This window comes from Lolium rigidum, chromosome 7 (genome assembly GCF_022539505.1).
Source record: "Lolium rigidum isolate FL_2022 chromosome 7, APGP_CSIRO_Lrig_0.1, whole genome shotgun sequence".
Classification (NCBI taxonomy): domain Eukaryota; kingdom Viridiplantae; phylum Streptophyta; class Magnoliopsida; order Poales; family Poaceae; genus Lolium; species Lolium rigidum.
Window position 1 is genome coordinate 284,619,970 of NC_061514.1, and position 5,592 is coordinate 284,625,561.

At 41.9% G+C, this 5,592-nt stretch overlaps 2 long non-coding RNA genes across 2 annotated transcripts; both read left to right on the forward strand.

Moving 5' to 3' along the window:
• The first annotated feature begins 244 nt into the window (after positions 1–244).
• LOC124678614 lies at positions 245–943 on the forward strand. Its single transcript, XR_006994556.1, has 3 exons — positions 245–292; positions 694–763; positions 851–943. It is a non-coding gene; the product is annotated as an uncharacterized LOC124678614 (long non-coding RNA).
• A 66-nt stretch (positions 944–1,009) lies between these two features.
• Positions 1,010–3,275, forward strand: LOC124678613. The gene is made up of 4 exons (XR_006994555.1): positions 1,010–1,219; positions 1,307–1,645; positions 1,717–1,803; positions 3,040–3,275. It is a non-coding gene; the product is annotated as an uncharacterized LOC124678613 (long non-coding RNA).
• Positions 3,276–5,592: the final 2,317 nt, after the last annotated feature.

The window sequence follows — 5,592 nt, forward strand, 5'->3', positions numbered from 1 at the left end:
CTCCATCTGCACCCACCTTGACGGCGTCCAACTCCTCCAAGGACATCTCGACCACTTCTAGCTTTTCCAATTCTTCAAGGTGATTCCAAGATCACCGTGCTTTAGAGTTTAGACTTCAGTAGCTTAAAACCTGAAACAAATAATACAAGGAACAATAACATTACATCAGAATTCAGTTGAAATATACGTATGGCAACTGATACCTGATGTGCACAATATGACACAGATCATATTACTCGCAACACTTCAGTGCTAGGATAAGCAGGATCAAATTTCAGAGGTTCTAACACAGGTATGTTTAGATGCAATTCCTTTTAATTCCTTTTACTGGTGGTTGGGCTGGCATGTTTTGCAATCTGTTTCCCTCACTGTCCCGAACAGAAAAGCTAACGGGCTTTAGGTTTGAGGTACAGTCTGCATTTCTGTCTTCAACTTTTGGTGCTAACAAATGTCTTATCAATTTAAAGAATGACTGAACTTCAACTGAAATAGGGTTTGAGTTGTACAGCCGTTGTGTTCCTTATAATCAGGGCATTTTGAACTAGGGTGAGATGGCATCGTTTAGCAATTCTAGCATGTCTCTCAAATTTAGCAATGGTTGAATATTGATATTGGTATTAGAATTGTAATCATGCAATTAGCATCACTGTGCTACAAATGTATTTACCAACACATAATTGATATTATCAGTAGTGTCTTTTTCCGGACATGTCATCCTCCAAGCACACTCCATTTCAAGACATAACCGACGGGCTAAACAAAGGTATTGGATTAAGGCAGTCGCTGCATTGAACTAGCTTTTATAGTGGAGATATGTAGTAATCTCCACAAATATGGGCCATATATGCAGATCCAAAAGAGTCCGAGAGGCAGAGGAAGAGAGACTGGTATGCAAACAATAAAGAGGGGATTTCAAAACGCAGGCACCAAGCACAAGAGCAGGCAACGACACCTATAATTGCCAATAACACAGTATATCATTCACTAGCTACTGGACAATCCGGAGTGACCCAACTACAAAACAGAACACCTGTAGGAGGTCATGTGTTCTGAACTTGTTCCATGTTTTTTAATGCAACTATATGTATTCAATACCGATTTTAAAGCTGAAATTAATTTATAGATGTGGCTCCAGTTGTTCGACATAACTGTGCATCTCAAATTACTTCACCAGACTAACCGCAATTCCATGCAGATGGTTCACTCAACCATTTAGCGGGTATGATAATATGTGATATCATGTTTTCTCTACTATACAGACATATTGCTCTATAATCTTATCTATACCAATGTTTGCATTGTTCAGGTGGCGAGTCTATTGTGGGTTGCAGTAACGTTAAACGATATCAACCGGGCACATCCACTTTGAAGTTTTATAAGTGTGGCCCAGTTACAGACCTAACTAACAATCGTGATGAACATATTCAACAAAGGAAAAAGCAGCTAAGTGGTCAAAGTTGGTATGCTCGATTGTCTGTCGAGCAAAAAGATGAGTATATACAGAGACAACGTATATCCTGCCAGCAAAATAAGATGGCTGTAGCCCACAATGGTGTTAATAAAGAAGTGTCTGAAAGAAGAGCGCCCCCCTCACTGATTTCACAGCGTATCCAATTGAGCAAAATAACCAACAAAGATGCAAATGGTACATAAACTTGATTTCAGTCAATGTTAGAAAACTGGTCTATGGCTTAATTGTTTCATGTGTGGTTGCAGGGCTATGTGCATATGCAACCCCGGAGAGTATCTATCTTGGTTTATGTGGTATATTACCTAGAACATTTACTTCTCAGGATACACCTGGTAACAACCTCAATTATACACTATGTTTTTTACCGATTGCCGTAAGCTGGTCTAGATGGGTCTATCATCCTATTTAGGAATAATGATATATGGAGCATTCGAGGTACAAAAGTCTAGAGCAAAAGAGCATCGGGCATAACACATTTTCTGTTTGCATGGTTCATCTGTCAGATTTCATGGTTTCATATGTAGAGTGGTAGACTGCAAAAATGATGCAGATGCAGGGGGTAATTAAAACTTCCATTTTCTGAACAAAAGACCCCATCACCTTTGAATAACGAATAACTGTGATTATGGCTTAAGAAAGATTCATTAAAAAATAACACAAATCAACCAAGGCAGGGGGTTAAAACTTATAACTGAAGGAAATGTAGTATTTATAATCTTTTCAGCCTCTAGAAATATTTATCAAAAGTTGTGGCTCTGCAAAATATATGTTATTAAGCTAACTCTTCCAGATGTTTCAATCACAAAGCACATTTTACAACAAAAAGGATCTTCATTGGAATAGTTTTAATGAAGAAGTACAAATGACAGCTTGTACGCCAAAACCTCACTCATGTGCACATTCAAATTTCCAGAAAGAAAAATTGGACATGTTACCTTGTGCCAAGCAAGAAAGGGAACAACACAGAAATTACCTCTGATGTCACTGCAAATGCTGGCACTAAACTAGGAATATAGACATCCATCACCAGCTCAATGTAGCAGTTCATCACAGCTGTACAAAAAATGTAGAAGCGCTTGAGCATCATGTATAGCGCTGATTAAACAACTATATGGAAGGGCATACCTCAGCGAGGTGTAGGGCAAGCATGATCAAAATTGGTCTCCATCTCACTAATTTCCATCGATTCTTGCATATCAGATAAGAAAGCACACAGTTCACAACTAGCAGAAAGACTGACTCAGTTATTCACATTGCTTTACTCTCTTCTGAGGCCTCTAATAATAGCTACATATAGAATAATTATATTTTGTGCTATGTATTTTCATCAGACAACCGATGAGATTGGGGCATGTGCCTCCACATTTAGCTTATTGTTCCATGTTAAATAGCAGGTCCACGGTGCTCATCTTGACTGTTTTATAAAGCTAATCTCCATTGAACTAATCAACAAAGACCTAGAAATATGATTACAATCAAAATTCAACAGCTTCATCTAGAAACTTTGTTTGCTTCACACGAATGTGTATTATTATTATTACCCGCAAAATAATGTGTATTACTACTAGGTGAAGCAGCCAACTTTGGATTTTAGTGTGGGATCGTGCAAAGACCGAGAGAGCCGAGAGAGACGAACCTGCGCGTCCGCGAGGCGGATTGTGAGCCTGCAGAAGGGAGCAGCGCGTCTCCGTGGGTGATGCACTCGGAACGGAGGAAGCCTGAGAGAACCGTCTGTTGGTAGTGAGCCTGGCCAGCAGGATGCAGGCGTGGTTAGTGACATTGATGTGCGAGGGGGCTTATTGGAGTTGGGTAGGACGGCGTCGGTGACGGAGAAGAGGCCGACGCAGAGCCGCCGAAAGCTGGTGGTGGTGGCCGCGGCCACGGATCCAGTGGAGACGAGGTCCGCCCCTCCAACTCTCCCTCAGCGCTTCCCGCTGGGTCACCGGTCGTTTCGCGATTGCTGCCTGGTCTACAGTCGCCTGGAGGGAGCAAATGGAGGATCTGGCCGTCGAGGCTAGCGGCGGGAAGGCAGGCCTGCGGTGGCCGGCAGTGGCGGAGTCACAGGAAGTAAATGAGGATGACCGGCTGACTGAGTTTTGCTTTATCTAGGAGCAGATGAGAGATAGCTGTGACCTGCACTAACCAGTAGGTGTCAAGGACGGTGGGCATGTCCCTGTCCCATGGGAGACGTGTCCGTGTCAGCCTCAGAAAAATAATCGGTTGTTATTTGATGATTATAAAAGGTTTTATTTATTTTTAGAAAAAAATGTTTGTCATTTGCAGATTTGCCTTATTACAGATACATCTCTTGCTTTATTGCCTAGATATATTCATATGTAGGTAAATCTGCGATATTGTGAAAGTACAAATTTAATATTATCTCTATCCATAAAAGGATATCAAAAGTTTATCTAAATTTGAAATTGAATATATCTTGATGATTTTTAGTTTATAGATACATCTAAATTTAGACAAGCCCTCTACATGCTTTTATAGACGAAGGAAGCAGTTTCATTGGAAATCAAATATGTGTTATCAAAAGTCTGCAATCATTCAGGTCATTATGTGATCTATGAATGTTAAATTTCATAAAATGTTTTATGGGACATATACATTTATATACATGTAAAGGTTATAACGTGCGTGGCACGTGCATCTTTACTAGTGTAGGTACAAAAAGACAACTGGTAATAAGGTGGTTATAGTGACATTAGTGAAGCGCGTCACTCATCGATACCCCCATGGCCCATCTCGTGGTAGCCAGTAGCCAGTGAACTAGGGAAGTGACCGGGGTTCAAAAATTCTATAAAATCAAAGTGTTCCGTGGTACCGAAATATCAGTTTTTTGAAATTTTTAGACTATGTTTGGTTCAAATTTCTGTGTGTACCAAAATATTTCATCCGTCCTATGAAACTTGTCTTAACTTTAGTATCAGTTTTCTGAAATTTTCAGGCAATGTTTGGTTCAAACAAAAGCTACTTTCAAATTTATTGAAGTTTCGTTTAAAAATTTGATCGCAAAGAATCTGATATTTGTAAATTTTGTTGGGTGTAGAAAATTGCTATCTTTCATATTTTTTTCTTTCCATGTACGGCGCGCAGGAGGCCACCCGGCCACGTCTTGTGCTATCGACCGAATGTGCATTCAACACTCTTACACTTGTCTTTAGAGCATCTTTGTCAAAACTGCATAATAACCACTCGTTTGCAGTTTTGGACCAAAAAAACATCCCAAGCAGATCCCGCATATCGGGCAAACCTGCAAATATTTTTGCAGGCGCCGGCTTCCGCCGTCGCTAAACCTACATCTTTGTAGGTTTCGCGGCCGGATGCAGATCGATCTGCATCGCGTGCAAGGCGTGAGTTGGGAGAGAAAAATCCGGCGCCAAGGAAGTTTCAGCTCGCCCCTTCCGCGCGCATCGCCGCCGCCACCGCGCGCCGCCCGAGATCCCGGCCGCGTCCGCCCTCCTCGTCGCCTAGGAATACCACCGCCGACGCGCCGCCGCCTCGCCGCATCGATTCCCCATTTGCAGCAGGTCGTCCGCGACCCAATCACCCGTATTTGACCGCGAATCGGCCGCCGCCGCCGCCGTCGCAAGGTATGTCGCCCGCCGCCCGCTAAATTCGTGGTCTTTCGCCGGCGTTTTTCGTCCCTCATTCGCCGCCGCCTGTGTAGATGCCGTTCAGCGCCGCCGCGATGTATTTGATGGAAGATTCGTCGGATTCTTCCGACTCCGACATGGACGAGCAGCTTGATCTTATTCAGCACAATTGGATGCTGCATGGCCATTGATGAACATTTTTCCAATTTATTTGATGTATGATTCAAACATTCCCATTTATTCGGATTTGAACTATTGTTGTAATAAGGATTATTGTTGATTTGTTTGCTATTCAAAACTATTAATTTTTATGTTTTATTCGGTTATTTTGTGCATTTGAAATGAACTATATCAAACATTTGTGTTGAAATGTGCAAAAACATTGATTTGCAGTTTAGTTTACAGGTTTACAGCTTTTTTTGGCCTGCAAATCGCGTTTTTTTCGGCCTGCATCCGCGTGTTTGCGGGTTGGCGTATCTGTATCTGCTAGAAATGCTCTTATAACCCGGGCGGCCTGCA